We start from the raw sequence: 14144 nt of genomic DNA, 5'->3' as shown, positions 1-14144 counted from the left end.
TGACAGTAAAGCAAAGATCCGTTGCGGATCTGGCGGAGTAAAAAACGGACTTAATGGAGGATGACGTCATGGCGGATTATCCGGAGTCCAGAGGATGACGTCACTCCGGGTTATGGCCTTCACATGAATGGTAAGCCGGAGATTTTTTCTGTCAGAAGAATTGAAGATTGACATGAGCCGGCTCAAATCAATCTGGGGCCTAATGTTGAGGATATGGACCTTAGAGTCACCCGCCAGGAGGGGCCGGGTTACTCGTACGGTTGTTGCCAGAAGCCCGGAGCCAAGTTTCAAGACGATGGGCCGGAGATAGGCTGAGACCCGGATATGGCTTAAGGCCCGTAGTTATAATTATTATTATCGTAGAACTTGTAGCGTAAGGCAAGTATAGTTTAGAGTCCGAGCCGGATACTCTTATAAGCCGGCCGGGACTCTAAGGGCTGCTGGGCATCAGCCTCCTTATATAAAGGGACGACCCGGCAGCGGATTGAGGGCGACAACAATCTGATCGAGAGCCGGGGATAGTTGTTTAACTCCTGGCGATCGTAACCCTAATAAATATCACCCCAAACTGGACGTAGGCTTTTACCTTCACCATAAGGGGCCGAACCAGTATAAACCCTCGTGTTCCTTATCCCGCATAACCCCTTCAAGCTTCCTAGTTGCGATGGCTCCACGACTAAGTCCTAGCTCAAGGACATCTGCCGTGACAATTCCACGACAGGTACCAAAGTAATCCATGAGTGGATCACTGGACAGCGGTCAAGAACATCCTGAAATACCTGAAAAGGACTAAGGATATGTTTCTTGTTTATGGAGGTGACAAAGAGCTCGTCGTAAATGGTTACGTCGATGCAAGCTTTAACACTGATCCGGATGACTCTAAGTCACAAACCGGATACGTATTTATATTGAATGGTGGAGCTGTCAGTTGGTGCAGTTCTAAACAGAGTGTCGTGGCGGGATCTACGTGTGAAACGGAGTATATAGCTGCTTCGGAAGCAGCAAATGAAGGAGTTCATATCCGATGTAGGTGTCATACCTAGTGCATCGGGTCCAATGAAAATCTTTTGTGACAATACTGGTGCGATTGACTTGGCGAAGGAATCCAGATTTCACAGGAGAACCAAGCACATCAAGAGACGCTTCAATTCCATCTGCGATCAAGTCAATGAGGGAGACATAGAGATTTGCAAGATACATACGGATCTGAATGTTGCAGACCCGTTGACTAAGCCTCTCTCATGAGCAAAACATGATCAGCACCAAGACTCCTTGGGTGTTAGAATCATTACTATGTAATCTAGATTATTGACTCTAGTGCAAGTGGGAGACTGAAGGAAATATGCCCTAAAGGCAATAATAAATTTGTTATTTATATTTCCTTATATCATGATAAATGTTTATTATTCATGCTAGAATTGTATTAACCAGAAACTTAGTACATGTGTGAATATATAGACAAACAGAGTGTCACTAGTATACCTCTACTTGACTAGCTCGTTAATCAAAGATGGTTAAGTTTCCTAGCCATAGACATGAGTTGTCATTTGATGAACGGGATCACATCATTAGAGAATGATGTGATTGACATGACCCATCCGTTATCTTAGCACCATGATCGTTTAGTTTATTGTTGTTGCTTTCTTCATGACTTATACATGTTCCTATGACTATGATATTATGCAACTCCCGAATACCGGAGGAACACTTAGTGTGCTATCAAACGTCACAACGTAATTGGGTGATTATAAAGATGCTCTACAGGTGCCTCCGATGGTGTTTGTTGAGTTGGCATAGATCGAGATTAGGATTTGTCACTCCGACTGTCAGAGAGGTATCTCTAGGCCCTCTCGGTAATGCACATCACTATAAGCCTTGCAAGCAATGTGGCTAATGAGTTAGTTATGGGATGATGCATTACGGAACGAGGAAAGAGACTTGCCAGTAACGAGATTGAACTAGGTATAGTGATATCGACGATCGAATCTCGGGCAAGTAACATACCGATGACAAAGGGAACGACGTATATTGTTATGCGGTTTGACCGATAAAGATCTTCGTAGAATATGTGGGAGCCAATATGAGCATCCAGGTTCCGCTATTGGTTATTGACCAGAGATGAGTCTCGGTCATGTCTACATAGTTCTCAAACCCGTAGGGTCCGCACGCTTAACGTTCGATGACAATCGGTATTATGAGTTTATGTGTTTTGATGTACCGAAGGTAGTTCGGAGTCTCGGATGAAATCACGGACATGATGAGAAGTCTCGAAATGGTCGAGACATAAAGATTGATATATTGGAAGACTATATTCGGACACCAGAATAGTTCCGAGGTGTATCGGGCATCTTCCGAAGTACCGGGGGGTTACCGGAACCCCCCGGGGGGTTAATTTGCCTTCATGGGCCCTAATGGAAGAGAGGAGGCAGCAGCCAGGGAGGCGCCCCCCCCCCCCAAGCCCAAACCGAATTGGACTAGGGGTTGGGGGCGGCCCCCCTTTCCTTTCTGTCCCCCTCCTCTTTCCCCCTTCTCCTTGTGGAAGTAGGAAAGGGGGGGCGAATCCTACTTGGAGTAGGACTCCCCCCCTTTGGGCGCGCCTCCTCTTGGCCGGCCTCCTCCTCCCTCCCCCCTTTATATATATGGGAGGGGGGCACCCCAAAGGCACACCAAAGGTTCTCTTAGCCGTGTGCGGTGCCCCCCTCCACAGAAACACACCTCGGTCATATCGTTGCAGTGCTTAGGCGAAGCCCTGCGCCGGTAACTTCATCATCACTGTCACCACGCCGTCGTGCTGACGAAACTCTACCTCGGCCTCAGCTGGATCAAGAGTTCGAGGGACGTCACCGAGCTGTATGTGTGCAGATCGTGGAGGTGCCGTGCGTGCGGTACTTGATCGGTTGGATCGCGAAGACGTTCGACTACATCAACCGCGTTACTTAACGCTTCCGCTTTCGGTCTACGAGGGTATGTGGACACACTCTTCCCGCTCGTTGCTATGCATCTCCTAGATAGATCTTGCGTGATCATAGGTAAAAGTTTTGAAATACTGCGTTCGCCAACATCTAGTCCTAGTAGGATCCCCCCCCGTTTTCCTTCTTCCGGAGGGGGAATGGGGGGAAGGAGAGGGAGTAGGAGAAGGAAAGGGGGGCGTCGCCCACTTCCCTAATCCAATTTGGCCTCCTCCCTTGTGGGGGCATGCCAGCCCCTTGTGGGCTGGTTAGCCTCCCTCCTATGGCCCATATGGCCCATGTCGTGGAATTGTCATGGCAGATGTCCTCGAGCAAGGACTTGGGCTCCGGTTTGGACGAGGGGTTGAATGAATCCTGTCCCAGCTATATGAGTATGCCTCCTGTTGCGCCAGAGCCGTCTGGAGAAGTTCTCTGACCCGGCGGGTTTCGACCGCCGTTGGAGACTTGCCCTCGATTGGAAGAGCCGCCAGTCGCGCCGCTGCGGCGATCATGTTTTCCAACGGGTTGGCATAATGACCCGGTGGTATCGGCACATACTGAGGCGGGGTAGTGTTCATACGGGGAGGCCCCATCACTTGTGGCTGAATCGGCGTTCCAGCCCCGGGTACCATGGTCTCCGGCGGGTTACTGGGCCCTGCACCAGGCGTGTTGAAGAGGTTTCGAGGATCGTAAACTGGAGGGAGCCGAGATTGAGCCTTCCGATGCCTCCTTCTCATGATCTCATTGGATGCGTTCTGATCCATCGTGAGCCGGAAAGATTGCGCCTGAATCAGCTGAGTCTGGCGTCGAGAGCCGCTCGTTCCGCGGCCATCCTGATCCCTTCCGCTGCCAGATCCTCCTTGGCTCTTGCTATATCCAACTTTAGCTGTGCCACCTCCGCATCATGTTGAGCTTGATCTACTGGGGCGGCCGTAGCGGTTAACAGGGCCGTCATCTTGTCTGTGAGATCCATCAGCACCTCAGCCGGCGAGTGCACAGAGCCTCCTGCCCCAGTGGCGGAGTTTTGAACAGGTTGTGCGCCGGCCATGAAGATTCCAACCCGGCTCGGCGGCTCAAAGGGGTCCGGAATACTGTCGCCATCGGAACCACCCCTGAGCCTGCCATCTTGAAGCTGGTATAACGAGTCGGTCTCATCCGTGGACGACTCGCCGTCAGAGCGAGCGGCCGTCTCATTGCCAGATCCAGATACTTCAGAGAGTCCTCCATGGACGCATCCCACGAAAGCACGCTTCAAGGCAGGCAGAGTCCGGGCGGATCTCGCACGCTGAGCCGTCTCGATGAGGTCGGCGCAGAGGTCCGGCTCAGGGCCCGGCTCGCCAATCTTGCCAATGAAAACGTGGATTCCGCCCAAGGGGACCCGATACCCGTACTCGATTGAGCCGGCGTCGGGGCCCCAGCTTGCATCGTCGATGTAGAGCTTGCCGCGACGACTCTTGGTCATCCGGCCCACAGCGTATCCCTTGAGCCCTTCGAAACTGCCCTTCAAGAACTCAAATCCACCGTGCGCTAGCCCCATGGTGGGCGCCAACTGTCGTGGAATTGTCACGGCAGATGTCCTCGAGCAAGGACTTAGTCGTGGAGCCATCGTAGCTAGGAAGCTTAAAGGGGTTAAACGGGACAAAGGACACGAGGATTATACTGGTTCGGCCCCTTACGGTGAAGGTAAAAGCCTACTCCAGTTGAGGTGGAATTACTTAGGGTTTCGATGACCAGGGAGCTTAACCGCTATGCCTGGCTACCGATCTGATGTTGCTTGTCCTGAACCGCCGCCGGGTCGTCCCTTTATATAGAGAGGTTGACGCCCAGCGGCTCTCAGAGTCCCAGCCGGCTTATAACAGTGTCCGGCTCGGACTCTTAACTATTCTTGCCTTACACTACAAGTCTTGCCATAACGGCGGTTTATCACTACGGGCCTTAAGCCGCCTCCGGGTCTTAAGCCCATTACTGAACCGCCATCCTCAAGCTTGGTACTGGGCTTCACGTGATGATCATTATGACGTAACCCGGCCCCTCCTGGGCGGGTGACTCTAATGGTTATATCCTTAACAGCCCATAACTTTCCCTGGGGGGTTCCGGTAACCCCTGCGGTACTCCAGTATGTACCCGATACACTCCGGAACCCTTTGGTGTCCGAATACTACCTTCCAATATATGAATCTTTACCTCTCTGCCATTTTGAGACTCCTCATCATGTCCGTGATCTCATCCGGGACTCCGAACAAACTCCGGTCACCAAAACACATAACTCATAATACAAATCGTCATCGAACGTTAAGCGTGCGGACCCTACGGGTTCAAGAACTATGTAGACATGACCGACACACATTCCGGTCAATAACCAATAGCGTAACCTGGATGCTCGTATTGGTTCCTACATATTCTACCAAGATCTTTATCGGTCAAACCGCAATAACAATATACGTTATTTCCTTTGTCATCGGTATGTTACTTGCCCGAGATTCGATCGTCGGTATCCAAATACCTAGTTCAATCTCGTTACCCGAAAGTCTCTTTACTCGTTCCATAATGCATCGTCCCGCAACTAACTCATTAGTCACATTGCTTGCAAGGCTTATAGTGATGTGTATTACCGAGAGGGCCCAAAGATACCTCTCCGATACTCGGAGTGACAAATCCTAATCTCGACCTATGCCAACCCAACAAACACCTTTGGAGACACGTGGAGAGCATCTTTATAATCACCCAGTTACGTTGTGACGTTTGATAGCACACAAGGTGTTCCTCCGGTATTCGGGAGTTGCATAATCTCATAGTCGGAGGAATATGTATAAGTCATGAAGAAAACAATAGCAATAAAACTTAACGATCATTATGCTAAGCTAACGGATGGGTCTTGTCCATCACATCATTCTCTAATGATGTGATCCCGTTCATCAAATGAAAACACATGTCTATGGTCAGGAAATTTAATCATCTTTGATTAACGAGCTAGTCAAGTAGAGGCATACTAGGGACACATTGTTTTGTCTATGTATTCACACATGTACTAAGTTTCCGGTTAATACAATTCTAGCATGAATAATGAAAATTTATCATGATATAAGGAAATATAAAATAACAACTTTATTATTGCCTCTAGGGCATATTTCCTTCACAATCAACCCGGTCTTGATGCCACGGACATTTCAGCACGCGCCCCCTTCCGCCATCATTCACATCTTCACGGCATCGTTTTTTGGCGCCACCTCTGCCTCCCGGACCACCGTGATTCAGCCTCACTCGCATCTGCTGAGGCATTTTCGGACCTCCCACACGCTTCATCGCAGCCCCGCGCCCGCTTCCTGCCGTCCGGCCGCACCACCCCTTCCATCGCGTGACCTCAAGGTGTTCATGTAGACTAGTCTAGCGCCTCGTAGATTTGTGTAGATGACATAGGATTCTCTATTTGTGTAGATGGAGACAATGATAGATGAGTTTGTTGATGATTCATGAGTTCATAGACACCCAAGACGATGAGATTGTGTTGATGGTTGCTCAACGGATATTGGCAACCAAACGAAGAGGAAGCGTGCAAGATCGTAGACGAGTCGTTTTTCATTTCACAGAAATAGTCTCCGGTAATAATTTTCTCATGCTCAACTACTTTGTGACTGGTTGTACCTACCTTGCATACTTGTTTCGGCGACGCTTACAACAACTCCGTCGAATTTCCAATGACATGGAGTCCATTCTTCGAGTAATGGAGAAATGTCCCTGATCTGCTAGGTTTTCTTGTTTCTAGAAGGTGACCGTGGCACTTCAGATGATTGCATATGCCACTCGTGCAAATAAGACATATGGGTATCTTTGAATGGCTAAAGATACAATCATAAAGTGCCAACATGTGTTCATTGATACTGCGGTTAGGGTATATAAAATCAGTATCTGTGAGCATCCAATGCCGAGGAAACAACGAGGCTTTTAACAATGGATGAAGTAAGAGGCTAGCATGGGATGCTTGGGAGTGTTGACAGAGTGAATTGGAGGTGGAAGAATTTTCCTACAACTTGGCACGGCCAATTCACTGGGCATTGCCATAATCCTATAATTATTTTGATTACCACTGAGGATTCATGGATTCGGCATTGCTATTTTGGGTTGCCTAGATCACACAATGACATCAATGCCTTCCAGAGATCTCATTTGTTTGCTAGGATGGCATGTGCTACTGCTCTAGCTAGGATGCAACTACATGTTGAATTACTACCAGTATGACCAAGGCTACCATCTAGTTGATGTCGTCTATCCATCTTGGTCAACCTTTGTGAAAACAATTTCTAATCCCATGACCAGGAAACATAAGCATTTCACAAAACCGCAAGAAGCAGTAAGAAAGGACATTAAGAAAGCATTTAGAGTGCTACAGGCTAGGTTTGCAATTGTTCAACGTCCTACTCGTTTCTGAAACAAGGATGTCTTGCCAAAGATCATGACATGTTGTGTGATACTACTTCACACAACATGGTCATCAACTATGAGAGGGATATGCCAAGCCCAATGGACTATGAAAATGCTGGCACAAGTGTGAGGCCCCCACACAAAACGCACGGAAGCATTTCTTGAGGTGTCCTAAAAGATTGAAGACCTCCCATGATCAACTATGTGAAGATATCATTGAGTATCAATGGCAGTTAGCTGGGAGATAGTGTGTTTATATTTCTTTAAAATTCTTTTTTTACTTGAACAATTTGAATTATTGGATTATTTGTTATGATATGATTTTTAAAAATTGAATTGAATTATTTTTGTATTCAGATTAATTGTTTGAAATAGTATTTGTTGAACAATTGAATTATTTGATCTAAACTGGAGAGTAGATACAAGAAAACAGGGGGGAAATATAGAGGCAACATTATGAAGACTCTGTGTTTATGCACAATATCCATAACCTTCAAAAACTTATGAAGTGTGCTTCATAAGCATTATGAAGGTTGCGAATATGAAAATTTATTAGAGTTACCATGATGGTGTCATGTACCGAGGGTACACCGGCAGACTAGAAGTCGGCACATCAAGCGAAGATGCGGCTCAAGCATGCTGTTCGACCGACGGCTCCCCCAGGACGCCTCTATCTACTTGGCAATCAAAAAAAGTAATCCCGGAGATCACAAAGGATCTCCAAACAACCATGGCCGACCTAAACCCATTTAAACCCTAGGCCATGTATCCTATATAAACACGGCCTACGGTTAGATGATAATCTTAGTCTCGCTACACCTACGTGTTCATACCGATCTCACCATTGTACTCCAAACCTCCTCATACGAGGCATATACACCATAATCAATCTAGTAGGAGTAGGGTATTACCCTCCACCGTGAGGGATTGGACCTGGGTAACTGTTTCGTGTGCACTGTCATCTAGCCTTTTGGCTACGCGCGACACCCTGTCGGGACTATTGCTAGTATTACGAACCGACAGTTGGCGTGCCACGCACAATTTGCATAGGCCGGTAACCAGATCCATATTGGATCTCTTTTCATCGTCGTCATCTATGCTCCGGGCCAGAGGTTTACCTTTCACACCATGAGCTACATTGCCACCGCGGTGGGGCCGGCCTCTTGTTCTCGTTGCTCCCCTTCGGAAGCCTAGACTTCGTCGCCAATCAATTTGGCTAAGCCCATATCCGGAACCTGGCATCCCTGTCTCCAGAAGCGTGCTGGTCTATTATTCGTGTTTCAAATATTTTTTGGAATTTCAAGAAATGTTTTCGTTTCAAAAAATCTTTGCGGTTTAAAAAACTGTTTAGAAATTACAAAACTTGTTTCTATATAAAAATATTGTTCAGGGTGCGTTTGGGAGCGAAGTATTTTAGGAGTTTTTATAGGAATACTTTAGTTTCTAAAAAAATTAGTATTAAACATTTTGAGGTGTTTGGTTTAAAAAATTACTGTGGTTTGAGATACTGTGGTATGTCTAATATTGTAGTTTTTCTTTTTGCAGTATTTTAGAAAGAGGTCCCGACCACTTTTTTCTAAACCGAGCCAAGAGAAGTCATTGGGGAGAGCGCTTAGCCTGTTAACGCCAGAATTTTATAAAAATGTTCCTATTTTAAAAAATCACAAGTTTTTTAAAATGTTCAGAAAATTCAAAAAAATGCTCCTAATTTTCAAAAAAATCTCAAAATTTTATAAAATGTTTGTTTTTCTAAAAAATAGTTATAAACAAAATTGTCATTTCAAAATTATAAAAAATGACTCAAAAAAGATTATTGTAGTAACGAGGTCGCTATTGCCCGGCTCGATATAGCGCGTGGCCGCTACGGTTGTTTTTATTTCTGATTGGTCGCTATAGTTTCTAAGGTGGTTCGCCCAGGTAGCAACGCTCTGTGCGTCTAGGCGACATTTTGTCGTACAAAGCGGCCAATAGGAGCTCCCAATGTGAACATGCATACCAGGTGTGGGCTTGCAAACTAGTCCTGGTCATTGTGATCCATGTAGAAGGCTGGGTTGAACGAGCCTGAAATTTAAGAAATTAGTAAAGGAGATACCTATACCACTGTCGGCCAACATGGTTCTCTACATGCTCTTTTTTTTCCAACTACCCAAAAAGGTTCTGCAAAGACTGGATTACTTCAGATCCCGATTTTTTTGGTAAGAAGACTGTGAAAAGAAAAAGTATAGACTAACCAAATGAAGCATCGTTTGCCGACCGAAAGACCAAGGAGGCTTAGGTGTTCAGGACCTCCAGGTCAAGAATGATGCCTTACTCAGTAAAAGCTTGAGGATGGTGTTTGGCAAACTATGCTACGCAATAAGTATTTAGGCCAAAAGGCGTTATCCCAGGCTTATTGGATGCCCGGTGACTCGCATTTTTGGGCTGGTCTGATGGCGGTAAAGAAACATCTTTTCCGTTTCGGATCCTTCGCGATAAAGGACGGCTCGGAGATACGCTTCTGGAAGGACAAGTGGCTAGGAAATACCACTCTCCGAGAACAGTACTCAGCCTTGTACCGCATTGTACGCGATAAGAACGATACTCTTGCGCATGTGATGACCACTTCTCCGCCAGATATATCATTTCGGAGGGATTTGGTTGGGCCCCGTCTTGTGTCATGGCAACATCTTCTATCCCGTTTGAATTCGATTAACTTGACACAAGGGCGGGATGTTTTTCGCTGGAATCTTACTATATCTGGGTCCTTCACAGTTGACTCTATGTATCATGCACTATCGCACACAGAGATTCCAGTGGCCAATAATAAACAAATTTGGAAATCGAAGATGCCACTAAAAGTTAAGATTTTCATGTGGTATCTTCGAAGAGGAGTTGTGCTAACTAAAGACAACCTCGCTCGACGCAACTGGAAAGGAAGCAAGAAATGTAGTTTTTGTACTCATGACGAGACAATCAAACATCTCTTCTTTCAATGCAAGTTTGCGCGTTCTACATGGTCAGTTATCCAAGTAGCGTCCAATTTGTATCCACCAACAAGTGTTACCAATATATATGGTCACTGGCTTGATGGAATACCAAATACTTTTAGTACGCTAATACGGGTGGGAGCGTCTGTCTTACTATGGTCGTTTTGGCTATGTAGAAATGATTGTGTTTTTAATGACAAAATCTCTTCTCCTATGCAGGTTATTTACCGTTGTATGCACTGGCTTCATATGTGGTCTACTCTGCACCGAACGGAGTACCAATCGCTGTTTAAGGCGGTGTGTATGCGGTTGGAGCGGGTGGCCAGGGAGGTTTTTACCCAATATGAGTGGCAGCATAATCTCCGAATCGATCCACCTTCTCCGTCGACATAGGCATAGTTTCGGCCCCATATGGCTTTACTGTTGCCACTTTGTCGGTTTTTTTGTCAGACTGTTTGTTTGATGGCTGTGTGCATCTTAGCTATGCAGAGGCGGGTGTCGCTCTTTATGTTTTGTATCCGCTCAATGCTACATTTTGAGTTAATAAAAGCGTCCTTTATCAAAAAATACCACTGTCGGCCGAACCCTGTGCTGCTTAGGACCCAGTTCAGCCCATGCTTAAATTTCACGCACCAACTTCACCGGCTCACCACAGGAGTGAGAGCTATTTCTCGCTTCAAGTGCGTCGGCAGCTTTCCTCCCCAGGAGGAATAGCTCACGCGTAGAAACTCGGTGTGCCCTGTTTCTCTGTTTTTTCGTATCGCTTCTCTGGGTCTGTACGTGGTTTTGTTTGTTTGTTTTTTCCTTTTTCTGTTTCCTTGTTTCTTCGCTGGTTTTCTTTGTTTTCATCAATTTTCTTTATTTCTTTATTGGTTTTTTATTTTCACTTTCTTTTCTTTGATTTGTTTTTCTTTCCTGGTTTTCAATGGTTTTTCGTTTTCTTCTTCTTCTTTTGTTTTCTTCTTTTCTTTGTTTTGTGTGTTTCCCATTCTTTTTGCCTTGGTTTTTTCTTTTTCTTTTTTCTTTGTTTTCCTTTCTTTCTTTTTCGGTTTTCGTTGGGCTTTTTGTCTTTCTTCTATTCACATGAGAAGTGTTGATCATGCATTTTTAAAATGTTAAATGTGCAGATAAAAAATCTTGTATGCAAAAAATGTAAAATGTATATGAAATAAAATTAGACACCATTAACCATATATTAAAGTTAGTTTAGTATTTATAAAATGTAAAATATGTATATATAAATGTTCTGATGTTTAAAACAATATACATTGTGAGTGAAAAAATGTTTATTTCCTTTAAAATATGTTCACACATGATCAACATTTTTTGTACAGGTTTAAAAGTTTTTAAATACTTGATCAATATTTTTTACACATTTTAACATTTTTTAAATACATGATCAACACATTGTATATTTTTTTGTAAACATGTTAAACATATTTCTATACACATTTAACATTTTCAAATGCTTCACTAATTTTTTTCCCAATAATTTATTAAACAAATTCAAATGCTTGATTAAAAATTTTTAAATACATGATCAACATTATTTTCATAGATTTTGTATACATTTTCGTGTAAACGAGAAAAACAATTCCCTACACATTTAACAATTTTCAAATGTTTTATGTAAAATGTACTTTGTAACATATATATTTAGAATACTTGGAAGTACAAAAAAAATTAGAAAAGGAAAGCAAAAAATAAAACAAAAAGTGAAAAAATGGCTGTGGCCAACTGCGCGCCTGGGCCAGCCCAGTCTGGTGCTCACCTTTATGCGACATTGCGCTCTGTCTCGCACGAAGCCAAACATACACGTGCCCCACCGCGGGTTCTCCTATTCAGGGCTTAGGTCATGCGTCAGCTACCTAACCATCGTGCGTGCTCGGACAGTTTAATCCCCACCGGGTTTTGGAAGGTTCTAGAATCTTCCCAGAACCGAGTTTTTTCGGTTTTCCTTTGTTTGTTCTTTTTCCTTTTTATTTTATGTGTCTTTGTTTTATTTTTTCGGTTTTCTTTTCTTTCTGTTTTTATTTATATTTTTTTGATCTTTTCTTTTTAATTTCTTTTTCCTTCTTTTTTTTGTTTCCCAAACATCTTGCAAAATTTCTGCACATTTTTTGAAATTGTGAAAATTTTCTGAATCGTGAATATCTTCTTGAAATGATGAACATTTTTCATATTAATGAATATTTGTACATATTCTTGAAAATATTGTAATTCATTTTCTCTAGTCCGTGAAGTTTTTTACAAATTAGCAAAAAAAATTGAATCTTGTGAACATTTTTTGAATTGATGACTTTTTATGAAATTTGGGAACAAATTTCGAAATTCATGAATATTTAGTTTGTCTTTGACGAACAATTTTTTGAAATGCATGACTATTTCTTGAATCAGGTAACATTTTTCCAAATGGTGAATTTTTATTGAAATTTAAGACAAAATTCTAAATTTGCAAGCACTTTTCTATTTTTGAGAAAATTTTGGAATAATTCATGAATATTATCTGAATTCACGAAATTTGAACATTTTTTAATACGCGTTTTGATTCAAAGTCATGACCATTTTATGAATATACAAATATTTTAAACAAAATCACGAACATTTTAAGATCTCTCAGAAATTTTACAAATGATGAACATTATTTTGAATTGTGAACATTTTATGATTTCTTGAAAATATTTTTTATGAAATCCTATATGATTTTAAAGAAGAAGAAAAATGAAAACAGGAAAGAAAAAGCAAATAATCAAATAAAAACGAAATGAAATGAAAAAAGCAGGGCGCGTCTCGCCCATAGATGCGTGGCTCAAAAGGTTCGTGGCATGCACTGTGCCAAATAGGAGGTCCCATTCACCACCACTTCTGCCAGGAGAGACCAAAGCCTGCCAGGGAACAAAAACTTACACCCATTATAATTTAGTCCATCAAACAGCCCCATAAATCTTAACTGCTTATATTTGAGGTGTTAAATAAAATCGGCTCCTAACCGAACTATTAGCTTTAACTTTCTAAAAGTTTTTCCACAGATATTCATTTCAAACAAACATTGAAATTACTCGATTCAAACACAAATTTAAACAAAAGGTAGCACAATTCAGTACATTTCATAACATGAACTTAAACTACTTGATTCCGACAAAAATAAATCACTACAGTAAAAACTAAATAAGTTAAATCTTCTTCGGTCTGGAGCTTCGCCCGGTCCATGTCGGAGTCACCGGAGCCGGAGTAGCTCAACGATAGACCAATCGCTTCCGACAAACCCGCGGGCGTCCTGGCACCAACGGTAGTGTTCTTGTACAACACGTAGACCCGAAGCTCCTTGGCGAACAGCTCTAGACGATTCGCTCAGAGGTCGGCCATGTAGTCCTCATTGGCGAGCCCTTCCTTGATCTTCTCAAAGGCTCCAGGTTCTCCAACACCTCACGGCGGGAGACCGTTCGAGGATCGACGGCGACGAATACCTGGACGGCGCCATTGTCGAGGGCGAAATTTATCCTCGCCCGGGTGTCGTGGAGGCCGAAAGCTGGCCACATCGTAGGCGCAAGCCGCCTGCTTCGCCTACAAGAATGAGCCAATCCAATGCTGCTTCCCCATGTCCCGATGCTTAATCTTCGACACCCATGTCCCCCATAGCCGCAATCACACGCCGTGGTACTTCTTCTTTGATGGCTGCAGGTCTGACATGGATCTGGAGCTTGGCGCGCCCGTGCGTTCTTGGGATGGCTGCGCCGCCCCGTTCTGGTCACCGCGCCAATTCGGTGGTGCGACTATCCCCCCCCCCCCTGCGTCGATTCGGTAGTGGCGA

Source organism: Triticum aestivum, chromosome 6D, assembly GCF_018294505.1.
Source record: "Triticum aestivum cultivar Chinese Spring chromosome 6D, IWGSC CS RefSeq v2.1, whole genome shotgun sequence".
Classification (NCBI taxonomy): Eukaryota; Viridiplantae; Streptophyta; class Magnoliopsida; order Poales; family Poaceae; genus Triticum; species Triticum aestivum.
The sequence above is the reverse complement of the archived record's forward strand: the minus strand, read 5'-3'. Positions refer to the sequence as shown.